The 13764-nt window shown below is 41.5% G+C and overlaps 1 protein-coding gene and 1 pseudogene across 1 annotated transcript in view; both read right to left on the reverse strand.

Annotated features, from left to right (window-relative positions):
* The window catches only part of LOC116287634 (scavenger receptor cysteine-rich domain superfamily protein-like), an 89764-nt gene that overhangs the window by 61188 nt on the left and 14812 nt on the right, over nt 1-13764 (reverse strand). The window lies entirely within an intron of this gene.
* On the reverse strand, nt 1753-3264 carry LOC148905393 (uncharacterized protein KIAA1958-like; annotated as a pseudogene).

The following is a 13764-nucleotide window of genomic DNA, read 5'->3' on the forward strand; positions in this document are numbered from 1 at the left end:
TTACTCCACGAAAAGTGCCACGAACGATTTTTATTCACGAGTTGCGCAGCACCAAAAAACGAACGAGTGAGCGCAGCGAACGAGTGAGTTTTTTTGGTGCGTAGCAACGAGTGAATAAAAATCAGTCAGGCACTTTTCGTGGTGTAATTTTTTTATTTCATACATACTAAGATTTTCTGGGTTTTTATGTACGTGCATCTACGGCCGCGCCGCAGGCAGGAAGCCATTCGAGTGCAATAACACACACTGACATTATGCAAAAATACGACAATTTCTGTTTAACAATTTAATTAGAATAAACGAATGAAGCAAACAAATGAAATAAAGTAAATATTTATACATAAATAAATAGATAAATATAGATAAATTTAATTTATTTATGAAGTGTCCTTGAAATTATAATTTCTCAAGTTTGAAAATGAAGTCTATATACGAGCTTCAAGTGAAAACTTGTTTACAACAGACTAAAAGCTAGCTTAAATCTTGATGTAAAAATAACAGACACAAAGTAGAATCAATTTGTTCAATTTAAGGACGGTGCCTACTATTGTCCACGCGCACACGTACTGCGCATCTACATTCGAGGAATTTCAAAATTTATTACTCGAATTGCACGAAACAAAACGTTTATTTTCAATAAAAGTTAAACAGAAAACGATCTTAAATAACCCAGGCTTGTTAAAGAGATAATTTGCTAAGGTTTAAGTATTATCGACAAAGAATCATAAGGTTTTTTGGGCAAGTTTCAGTGAACAAATGACAGACTCATAGTTCTAAAAAACCAAATCCTTTCAATAATAAAGCTTTTTACCGTTTGTTTAGATTTAATCCTATAAAATTTGAATAAAAACAAACAAGAAATACATATGAAATTGAAAATTTACCATTTATTAATATCTAGGTGTGTATTTATTGTTTTGAAAATCTTTTTTTGGTCGCTAAACACCTTCATCATGAAATTCTTTTATTTTGGAGTTCTCAATCTAAAAAATCATCTTATTACGTACCAAATATTTCAGAAATTCCTTTCTGCTGTTAAGTAAAAAGTCAATAGTAACTTCACTTCAAACCCAATAGTCTTCCTGGAACTATAAAGCTTATAAATATCGAGTTTTTCTCTGTGTTTTTTGCTTGCATGGCAGGAAGCAGCATGTTTAGCTTGACGTGCAAACGCGCCGAAAACAGAGTTTGTCACGCCGTTTTTTGTGCTGTGTAACGCTTGTCACGCATTCGGCATCAGATTTATCCCTAATAATGTTCTTTAAAAATTCGTATCTCTTAAAAACGCCTGGATACCCCTATTTTTTCTTCGTTTAAATGATAGAGTAATGCTAAATTAGCCTCGTGAAATGAAATTTATAAAAAATAATTGGTTTTGAAAAGAATATGGACACAATCTTTATGTACCTACTGATCGAAAATAGGGAGCACGAAGCTAAAAAATTATATATATTATAGCCAACTGTTAAAGTAATGGTAGAATTGGGAATATTTTAGTAAAAAAACAAAGTGTCAGTCATTTAGGACGATTTAAATTAGAAATTTCTCAAAATCTTTTGAAATTTTTTTTTTTCCTGGTGCCAGTAAAATCATGACGTCATCACTTTTTAACGATTTTTAAGCTTTATTATTTCTTTTAAATGCATGGTGACCCCTACTTTTTTAACCAGAATTGACAACCCTTTGATAGGTTAAAATAATTCACATAGTCATTTAAAAAAATAATTGATTCTCAATTAGTAGGCACCGTCCTTAATCTTCATCAGAACTGCTATATAATACACGAATTCTTTTCTGTGGACGGATTTCTTGGGATGGTATGGTTGGCGATTGATTCAGAGTGTTTATTGTGATTGAAAACTGTCCTCCTTGGATAACGGCTCCACTAAATAATGCTACTGACTGTTGACCTGTATTGCTGCTAGATTGCTGAGGCTGTGCTAGGGAACTAAATCCAGCATTTTCAATTGGATTTTGGACGGAAGTTGCGTTTGGCAGGCTCAAAACTTTTTCGTTGGATATATTTGCCAGCATATTCGACATGGATTGTTGTTGTTTTGTAGAAAGCGAACTGTAATTTTCTATACTTTTTAGATTTTTTTGGCCGGAAAGCTGTGCTATATGGGCCTGTGGAACTCCGTTGTCGCTTAATGTTTGAACCATAGTTTTTCTTCCACTATGATTTCTAAGTTTAGGATTTTCTATGCCAGCTTTTTCTGCCATCTCTTTCATCAACCCGCCCAGTTTGTTTACACCCACCTTGTTGCTTTTGAACGTTATTTACGGCCAAATAAAAAGGACTGTCTCGTTCTTTCGTATTACCGGGCCTTTTCTGTGCAAACAGTTTGTAAACTTTGACGGGATCTTTTTCACTGCCATCCGTGGCGAACATTTTTGGTGGAAACGGCCTGACATCAGTTGCGTTTGCGCCGGTACGTGTTTTCGTTTGCCTTTCGTTGTCTTCTAGATACTCGACGCCACCCGCTGTTTTGTTCAAAGTCACATCGCCCCAGCACATACTGTGATGTTCCTGAATCCCACGAAGTCCGAAATGAAGAGTATTGTTCAGCCAAAGAGAGTTAAGAAGCGCCTCAGGACTTGAAATTCCAAGGAGACCTTTTTCATAGAGGACTTTCATCTCATCTTCTGTCAATGCCACTGATGCATTTGGCTTATTACCTTTGCCTCGTTTCTTTAGCTCTTTTTGCTTACACTGCAGGGTTTTACGGGTTTTTTCAAATGCCAAATCGTTGATAATACTGACTTGGTAGTTTTTGCGCTTTAAAAATCTTTCAAAGCTAGCAATCATGCCTCGGAGGGACGTTGGCTCATAATTTTTTCCCTCTACTGTACGAACGGTAAGTATGAACTCGCTAAGCAACTCATTGAGATCAGCTGGAGGAATGTTTTCAACTTCCCTGTGCTCTTTCTTGGATTGAAGAAATACTTTAAGCAATTTTACATCTCTGTTGGTCTTAGCTTGTGTGTTTTTGTTTTCTTGTTCATAGATAAAGTCGTCTACCGTTCCTTCTAAGAGTGCAAATCTCGGCATTTCCTCCGCCATGTTTGTCATTCAAGTGCAAACTCGCGCTCGCTGAGTATCTTTTGATTGATATTTCGGATGCCAAAATGAAGCACAATCGTTCACGCTTCTGATTGGACGAACGAGAGTGAAAAATAGTCGTTCTCTTTTCTGATTGGTTGAATGCATATTTGGTACGAATTTTACGCGGGCTTTTTATCGTGGATAAATCTTAGTACGTATGAAATAAATAGAGGATATTACATGGGCGCGCGGAGATACGAAATTTATCTTCGAGTGTTGAAAAGATCTCTCACAAGTGAGCGCAGCGAACGAGTGAGAGATTTTCAACACGAGAAGATAAATTTCGTATCTCCAAGCGCCCATGTAATATTCTGTTTATTATATAATTATCAATGAAAGTATGTTTTGGCTTTTTCAGGCAATTCTTTTCGTGTATTTTCGAATAGCCATCGCAATGGTGTTATTTTCACACGTGAAAATAACATGTTATTTTCACGTGTGAAGATATCAATTTTTCGAAATAGAGAAAAATAGATATTTCATTGGTAATTATATAATAAACATTTTTATTATATAATTACCAATGAAATATCTATTTTTCTCTATTTCGAAAAATTGATATCTTCACACGTGAAAATAACATGTTATTTTCACGTGTGAAGATAACACCATTGCGATGACTATTCAAAAATACACGGAAATAATTGCCTGAAAAAGCCAAAACATACTCCATTGATAATTATATAATAAACAGAATATTACATGGGCGCTTGGAGATACGAAATTTATCTTCTCGTGTTGAAAATATCTCACTCGTTCGCTGCGCTCACTTGTGAGAGATCTTTTCAACACTCGAAGATAAATTTCGTATCTCCGCGCGCCTATGTAATATCCTCTATATATGTTGGGTTAGGTACTACATGTCCCATACTTGATTCTTTTATTCTAAACTCGTACGCATAGCATAAGGTAAAGACTACAAATAGATAAGTAACTTAGTAAATATGATATAACAAATAAGAAAAAACACAATACGAAACATTAAACTGCAAAAACGATAAGAAATAATGAAAACGAATAACTTACATTTGTGTACGAAGGGACGAACTGCGAGCACCAACTAACTCAGTATTAGCATAGAGGGCGTATATAAAGCATACAAAAACTCCTAATGGACTAGGCTAACAATGACGAAAATACTTAGACTGAAACGAGTGAAACAAAAGCTATAGAGCACTTATACAAACAGATATAGGACAAAGAAAACTACACCAAAAACTCGTTACCGGCTATTAAGATCTAACAACTTGGATTGAGGACGACTTGGAGCTTCCAAATTTTCAAATATCATCTCAAATTACTACTCCTTCCGGTTCAAAGCCTTCAAATACCATATCAAATACCATATCATATTTATTTGAAACACTGATATAAACATACTCAACAATAATATTAAACATTTCACAACATATTGTAAACATTCAAATTGCAAATATAAACTAATATCAATTGATATAAACTTTATTAAAATAATATGACTTTAATTAATTAAGAAAAGCTTGTTTACCAGGTTTTTACTTCTCTTTTAAAAATTGAAATAGAAGTGCAAGCTCTTAAACTTGGAGGGAGAGAATTCTACAATTCAGGGGCAGCACAAGGATCTCCTAAGTTTGTAAGACTTCGCGCGTGGCTAATAAATTTGAAGAGGAAGATCTAAAAACTCGAGCGGGAACATAAGGTTTGACAAGATCACTTAAGTAAGAGGGAGCTATTTTGTTCAGAGCTTTATGAATTAATGGGCGACAAAAAGCGAAAATCTAGTATTGTCGTATGTTCTAGAGGATGATGAAAATGAAGAATTTGAAGTAAAACAAACGCACTTCTACAAATACCAAAAGAGGGACTGAAGTGGCCATTCGCCGCTTTGAAGCATGGTATCGTGAACGATACAATAAAAATGTAAACTTGTCAGATGTAAACAAAACTAAGAGACACCAAGAAAGACCGAGTTGGGGAGGAATACGAACCGGCATCTACACTACAAACCTATAAGAATGGTTTGAGGCGATATTTTCTAGAAAGAAAAACAGGAGAAAAGTTTGATATAGGCGAAGATGAAGATCTCAAGAAAAACTAGCATCAAGAAAAAAGACCTCAAAGCTAAAAGCAAAGGCAACAGACCGAATGCAGCTCATTCCTTGGATATCACACAAATTTAAAAGTTGTGGGAGAGTGGAGAGTAGTATAGGGAATGGGGGTTCCAGCGCAATCTCAACACGGGGTAAGACCCGCGTCAAAAATCCATTTACGGACGACCCCCCCTCCAAGTGTGGTTGAGGGCAACAGCGCACTTAAATATGTTAGTCTATATATGGAGTGCGAAGAATGTAAGAGAACTTTTAAGAAAGAAGCGGATTTGAAAAAGCATTTGAAAATGAAGACGAAGTGTATGAGCAGTTATGATTGTGGATGTGGTAAGAAGTTTGAGACTAAGGTTAAATTGTTTTGGCATTGTCAGGACTGTGAGTACGACTACGACGACCTAAAAAGTGCTTGGTATTAGGTATAAAATATTTCCTATTATATAGATGGAATCCCAAAGCAACTTCAGCACGGTGTCAATACCCGGTAACGGTGAGATTGACGTTAGACAGTTTTGGCGTCAGTCAGAAAGGAAGGTTAAAAGGACTCTCCGAAAAGGTATAGAAGAATTAGGAGCCCTGAAAGCGAGCATAATGGTAGAAGTAAGTTTGTCAAAAGACGAGGTAATGACGACAGCAATGTTGCGATCAAAGTCGTTAGTGATATTAGAATCCACGAATCTGGATAGGTCACTCAGTGAAGCCTTAGAAGCAATAATGGAGTCGCTGTCTAACTACACGAAAGAAGGATCGGGTTGGACAGTAGAGGAGGTTGAAGGAATAGAGATAAGTATAGCCAGGTACGTACCCATACGAGGGGGGAGTTACGTACCGCTACCAACGTGGGTAGAAAGGAAGAAGGCTATTGTAAACGTGAAGAATGAAGACAATCGATGCTTTATGTGGGCAATCAGGTCTGCACTGTATCCAGCAGAGAAGGATCCCTGTAGGACAAGTAAGTATCCCACAGATGATTTAGAGTGGGATGGTGTGGAATTTCCCATGCAGTTGATAGACATCCCCATATTTGAGGAAATAAACGATCTAGCAATTAACGTTTACGGAGTCAGAGAGCAGACGATAGTACCGTTAGTTCTGTCAAAAAGTAAAGGAGAGCGCGTACATTTATTCTACCACGGCGGACACTACTCATGGGTTAAACACATTAGCAGACTATTCTACAGACATACTAAGCACAAAGGCAAAAAGTACTTCTGTGACTGCTGCTTGCTGTCATTTACATCCTTAAATGCCCTAAAGAAACACGATGAGATCTGCCGCGGAGTCGAAGAAGTGGCGCAACGGATCCAGATACCCACCAACAAAGAGCTTTCATACGCAGACCATCAAAAGCAGATGCAAGTGCCTTACGTGATATATGCAGACTTCGAAGCGTTGATAACTAAGGAAGAGCAGAAACGTGGTGCCACGAATAAGGTAGGATTACACGAGATCTGCTCCTTTGGTTACATAGTAGTCAGATCAGACGGTAAAGCAAACCCTCCTGTGATTTACCGAGGTAAGAACGCAGCTAATGAGTTTCTAGAAGCATTGCGAGAAGAGGAGGGGGAGATTAGAGAACAATTAAGACGTCCAAAGAAGATGGAATTTACCAAAGAGAACCAGGAGGCTTTTAACAAGGCAAAAAAATGCCACATTTGTCAACATACGCTTCTTCAGTTTGGAAGACGAGCCAAGAAAGCGTGGGATGAAGATGGAAAGTATCTAGGAGAAAGCTCATTTTAAATGCGGGAAGTATGCTAAGAAAGGTGAGAAGCCGGGAAAGCCCTCCACGCACTGCATTCACTGCCACAAAGCATTTGTTGAGGATTTCTATGTGGATAAGGTTAGGGATCACTGCCACATCACGGGTAAATACAGAGGAGCGGCTCACTGGAAACGCAATATAAACTTCAAAGTAAATCCAGACATGGAGATTCCGGTGTTCTTTCACAACCTCCGCGGTTACGACTCCCATTTGCTACTACAAGGAACAGACGGATCCGACGTCAAATGCATACCCAACAACAAAGAGCGCTACATGTCCGTAACTGTGGGTAAGCTAAAGTTCTTAGATTCGCAGCAGTTTATGGCGGACTCCTTAGCAAACCTCGTAAAGTATAACACCAACTTTCCCATTTCCAGTCAATATGGCGCGGAAAGGAAAGGAGTCTACCCATACGAATACATGGATTCCTGGGATCGATTCAAAGAGTCCCTACCACCCAAAGATCGCTTCTACAGCACCCTAAACGAGTCCGGTATAAAGGATGAGGAGTACCAGCATGCGTTAGACGTGTGGGAAAAGTACTCCTGTGAGAACATGGGGGACTACCACGACATCTACCTAAGGTCTGACGTAGTGCTGCTTGCAGATGTTTTCCAAAGCTTCAGAAAGATGGCTATGGAATATTACGGATTGGATCCCGCTAATTTCTACACGGCTCCTGGGCTCAGCTGGAGTGCTTTGTTAAAGAAGACAAATGCGCAGTTGGATCTCCTAACGGAATACGACATGTATCGGTTTATGGAAGACGGTATTCGTGGCGGCGTATGCGGGCCCAGCCGACGTTACGCCCGCGCAAACAACCCCTTAGTAGAGCACGACCCAGAGAAACCAACCACATACATTTACTACCTGGATGCGAATAACCTTTATGGTTGGGCAATGTCACAGTACCTACCTGTGAGAGACTTCGAATGGGATCCAGTGAAGCCGATAGACTTCTACATGCAGGTAGGAAAGGAGGAAGACAAGGGTTACGTTTTAGAAGTGGATCTGGAGTACCCAGAGCGCCTGCACGACGAACACAATGAGTTCCCCTTAGCACCAGAAGCGATAGAGATACCATTTAAGCAGCTAAGTCCACTGCAAAAGCAAATGTGCCCTGGTTACAAACCGTACAGGAAACTAACTATGAACCTGATGGATAAGAAGAAGTATGTGGTACATTACCGCAACCTGCAGTTCTACGTGCGACACGGAATGCGCGTAGAGAAGATCCACAGAGTCCTAAAATTCACGCAGGAACCCTGGATGCGCCCCTACATTGACTTTAACACGCAAAAGCGTACCGCAGCGAAAAATGACTTCGAGAAAAACCTCTTCAAACTGATGAACAACAGCGTGTTCGGAAAGACAATGGAGAACATCCGCAAGCGCGTAAGCGTAAAAATAGTCAGCACCAAAGAGGAAGCAGAAGCATACGTGTCACAGCCAGGCTTCGTTAGATACGTAGAAATGCTGAACTTCTACGTGATTCACATGAAAAGGGCAAACCTCTTACTAAACAAGCCCGTTTACACAGGCTTTACGGTGCTGGATCTATCGAAGCTGCTTATGTATGAGTTCTACTACGATAAGCTTAAGCCAAAGTACGGAGACCGCTGTCGCCTCCTGTACACAGACACCGACTCCCTAATTCTAGAAGTGCAAACGGAAGACGTTTACAAAGACTGCCTCCCCGACATAGACGAGTACGACACCAGCGGTTACCCGAAGGAGCACTTCCTTTACTCTGCGAAGAATAAGAAGGTAATTGGGAAGATGAAAGACGAAATGTTAGGAAAACCCATAGTAGAGTACGTGGGTCTGAAACCAAAGATGTACAGCGTGCTAAAGTTAGACGGCGTAGAAAAGAAAGCTAAAGGCGTAAAAAAGTACGTGGTTAAGAAGGACATTACGCACGAGTCCTACCTCAACGTATTACGAACACGTAAGGAACAGCGGCATAAGATGAACAGCCTGCGCAGCTATGGTCATCAGATACATAACGTCACGCAGGAGAAGGTGTCGCTGTCTGCATTTGACTGGTAAGCGATGGATGTGTGATGACGGAGTGCATACGATAGCATTCGGACATCACACGATAAGCAGTTCTTCCATGACGAACCCACGTGTGGGGCCATCGTGAAGATAATACAAGATGGGCTGACCCTTCTTAGCTATTACGCTTCGGATCTGGTAAGTTTCCAAAGACCAATTAGGATCCGTAGCTCTTTTGGATCCTCCTTCTAATTCACCCGGTCCGTAGAGATATCGGACTGTGACATTACCTAATTTTTTTTCATGGGGGAAGACCGCCCTCGAACTTCTGACGTAGGACTTGTGTTCCACGTGTTTCTTCTTCATAGCATCCTTGGGTTTTATTCCCGTAGCCCTGGCCGCCTCGTTGTTCAAAGCCGCGACGACCTGGGGGAGCCTCTGAGTCCATTCCCTGTTGCGTTTGGAGGGATCTTCCAGCTCTTTCCAATATTGGTATCCAAAGAGACGCTCAGCCAGGGTCTTATTGAATCTTTCGACGATGCTCTGACCCCTGTGGTACTCAGCTTCAGCTCTCCTAATCTTAGTGTCGTGGTCTTTCAGGGTCTTAGTAACCACGCCCATGAACTCTGTCCCCGCATCCACTTGCAGCAGCTTAGGCCATTTCAAGACGCGCTTATAAATCCTACCTAGGGCTTCTGCGACTTCTCCAGAATCCTTGCTGGTTATGGGTTCGGCGTCCTTGTATCTGCTTGCGATATCAACTACGGTCAAAGCGTATCTATAGGTCTTTTTTCTCACCTTATCGTGCGGTAAGAAAAGCAAATCCGCCTGATGAACTTCATTAGGGGTATTTACGGTAAAGCTGGGCCTGGGAATGTACTTAGGCACGGGAAGATAAACCTGCCAGAGGGTTTGTTTTCTTAGCCAGTTCTTAGCCGTTTCATCTGATACCCTGGCCGCGGTCGCGAGTTTCTTGATGGCCGACGCTCCTTTCCAATAGCCTTCAGGCCCATAGTAAATCCTTTTGAGTTTGTCCTCTACGCGGCCCATTATATGAATAGAATCGCGCTTCGCTTGATTCAAGCGAAGGATAGGACAAGATTGATCTTGCGTCCGTTAAAATCCACCGTCTTTCCGTCCACCTTAATGGTGATGTTTATGCTTTCTACCAAATTAGACAAGTCATAGCTCAAAGAAATGGGAGTGTATTCTACCAGATCGAATGGATTACCTTTGGGCAGGAACTTAGACATAAGAGAAGACTTTTCTCCATTGTTGTAACTATGGACCAAGTCGCAATAGACTTCGTAAGAGGATGCGACTTTCCATTTCACAGGTATGGCTGTGTTGGTAATCGTCTTGCCTGAGGCATATAATAAAGATCCCAATGGGTCAGACTTTCCAAAAGTCATTGAATAATTTGACATATTATGTTTGAGGGTCATTTCGTGCGGCAATCCTGTGGTGAGAGTATAACCGTGTTTTGCTAATTCCTTGGCCAGTGTGATTGGTGTATAATGTCCATCGGGCAGCAATACGGCTTGATAGTTAGATCCTCCTGTATGCTCAGTGACTATGCCCCTAATCAGGTTATACCAAGAATTGTACAAAGAGCAACTTATGAGCCGAACCTTATGGGCTTTAATGGGGGGATTTAAATAAGTGGTAAAGTTATTTTTATCGCTTTCCAAAAAGACGATCATATATTACAGGGGACAAGTCCCCTTCGTTAGAGCAGATACGCCAAAGCTACGCCTCCCGCCAGCCCTGCGACTCCTACAAAGACCAATTCATTGTCTTTTTGTTTCTTAGAAGGCTGGTAGTAATTCTTGAACTGAGGCCTTTTCAACCCCGTTAATGCCGCGGGGTGTGCTTGCGCATAAAGCTTAAAGGCGTAGTCTGTGTTTTCGAAGTTCTTATCCGCCTGCATCTTTTCTTGGTAGTTCTTATCCAACCAATCCCTGTAAGCTTGTCTTTTTTCATTCCAAGCTGCCACGTCTCGCTGATATTTCTCCAGCGCTAAGTCGTGTCTCTTCCTTTCGGCGGCCAAATCTCCGCTGCGATCACCTCTAACTAATCTATCCAAATATTGACCACCATAATTAGCTCCAGTGAATGCTAAGGCTGCAATAACTCCACCTGCGACCACGCTAGCCATTATATATTAGAAAATCACACCGTAGGTAGGTACTTTTCCTTCCGTAGGTAATCCTTTACCATGATAGCCCCGCCTACGGCAGCGGTCATTTTAGCAAAATTAGCGAAGCTCTTGCTTGGGTCTTCAGTAAAGTCTTCTTTGAGCACTTTCTTACCAACCCAACCAATACCCGCAACGATGGAAGTAATGATAGCTGCTTCTTCAACAGTTTTTAACAACGCGGTCGACATTATATTACAAAGCGAGAAGGAAAATCTAGGTCGCCGCGGGTGATAAATCTACTCCATTTCAGGGATCTTACTTTTTCTAACCTCCACAGGTGCGTGATATGTTGCGGCCTCCCACTTTACTTTTGGCTTCGTAGCCCGCCATTGTAAGTAGAGGCTGCCTGCTGCTATAGCGACTCCTAACGCGCCAATGACGTATCCCGGATTAATAAAGGATTCCTCTTCTTTTTCCTCCACCTTTTCTTCTTTCTTTGCTTTGTTCTTTTTATTCAACTCCGCGAGCTTCTTTCCGGCAGCGACTCTGCCCGGAGATTTAGCCTTGGTAATCTTGGTATCTTCTACGGGTGGTTGTTCTTCGGTGCCACTCATCTTATATTAAGGGACTTGAAGGACTTGACAAGTAACTTGATGACGACTTGACAATGACTTGGCAATGACTTGACTAAGTACTTGAGGTGACTTGACAACGACTTGACTAAGTACTTGAGGCAACTTGATCAGGTACCTCAGCAAGTGCTGCCTGGAAGACCTTTTCGACTTCTCTGTCCTTCTTGAAGTCCTTCCAAGACACCAGTACCTCCTTCAAGTCGACGTGCTGAGCTATGTGAAGTGCCGCAGAGGCGACTGCCATTAACTTACCGCACTTCAAAGACAACCACCCACAGGTTATCTTAAGTTCTTGGGATATGACATAGTCCTCGCTTATGTCCTTCCGCAGTTGCTCCACGTCGTCTATGGGCAGCGCAAGTCCGAGAAGCTTGGTGGCCAGCTTAATGGCTGAGTCTGCTACGGCGTCCGTGGTCTTACTTGCAAGGGCGGCCTCGTACCTCTTATGGAACTTCTTGACTTCCTCTTCCGACAGCTTATTAACCTGCTCATGGGTAAGTTCCTTGCCTATCATTTCTTTACACTTCCCCGAAGACACAAGGATGTTAAGTTGTTCCTTGAGGTTACTTTCATCTAACTGCGTGGGGACTTCATCTAAGAGCTGCTCAATATCCATATACATTAGGAATCAAAGACTTTAAAGATCGCAGATCTTTATGGAATACGGAAACCTCAAAGAGAAGATCATCTTGGAATGTTGGTGCGTTTTTAGGTGCCGCATGTATTCGTGCAACTGTTCCTTGGATATCTCGCCGCCGTAGTCGCTTAAGATGGTTTCCAGGTCTGACTTACTTGGAGTATAGAATACGACCAGGGAGCCTATGTTTTCCCTAAAAGGCTTAGAGACGCTGGTAAGCTGCTGCGAGAGCAACCAAACGCTAATATTGTCATGCCTGCCGCTAAAGGCGAGCTTCACTAATTCGGAAGTTCGCCTTTTTACGTCGTCCCCGCAGGTGATGTCATCCAATATGAGTAAAGTCTGTGTATCTTTAGGGAATTGCTTATGCCAGAACTTAAGATGGCTGGATAACTCGTTAGGGTCTAAGATATCTACGAAGAAGTCGTCGTCTTTCACTCCTATGCCCGTCCAGGTGCGGTTATTCACGTAGGTGGGACAAAGTAGCACGATATAGTCGAAGCGGTATCTAAAGGGTCCTAATAGCTGCTCCACTACGAATTGGGTCTTTCCGCAGCCGGTGGGTCCTACTATCAGAGCATTGCAGGGAATATGGTTCGGATCCATTATATATACGATGGACCCAGTGGACGCAGTAAGAAGGATTGCCACCGACGCAAAAGATAAAAGAGACACCATAGAAATGCAAAGGGAGGAGATCGATCGGTTAAAAGAGCGCGTGCAGGAATTGTACGATGAAATGTGCGGTCTGAAGCGCGCAGAAAGGTTTGGTGCGCTCTTGACGATGGCGGGCTGGGCTAAGGAGTCCGTTAAGGACTTCATGCGATATCCCCCGTAGAATGTTGACAATAAGGTTAAATCTTTGTTAAGTATATATGGAAACTATTTCAAAGAGTGTCTCAGAATGTTGACGTTTAGGTTAAATCTTTGTTAAGGATGCCTGGAAACTATTTAAAAAGTGTCTCAGAATGTTGACAATAAGGTTAAATCTTTGTTAAGGATGTTAAATGGAGGCTAAGATATTGTTAAGTATATATGGACTGCTTGTTGTGTAAGAAGGTGTTCAGCACCAAACAAAGACTTCAATACCACGTTCGTCGCGGCGTTTGTACAAAGAAACCCCTTAGCCGCGCTTGTAAGGATTGCGGTAAGGAATTCAGCACCGTTCAAAAGATGCAACAACATCAGGATAAACGCATTTGTGGGCTTTGTAAGGACTGTAATAAGGAATTCCACAACCCCTTCGAAATGCAGCAGCATCTGAAAAGGGGCGTCTGTAATCGAACCAGACAGTGTAGTTTCTGTAATAAGATACTTAGTAGTCGTCAACGTTTACAGACGCACCGGAGAACGCATGAAGTGAATTATAGGTTTCTCTCCCGCGCTTACGACTTGGAAGGCG

Source organism: Actinia tenebrosa, unplaced genomic scaffold (genome assembly GCF_029948245.1).
Source record: "Actinia tenebrosa isolate PJP-AT-01 unplaced genomic scaffold, QUT_ActTen_1.0 PGA_scaffold7__59_contigs__length_16204524, whole genome shotgun sequence".
Taxonomy (NCBI): Eukaryota; Metazoa; Cnidaria; class Anthozoa; order Actiniaria; family Actiniidae; genus Actinia; species Actinia tenebrosa.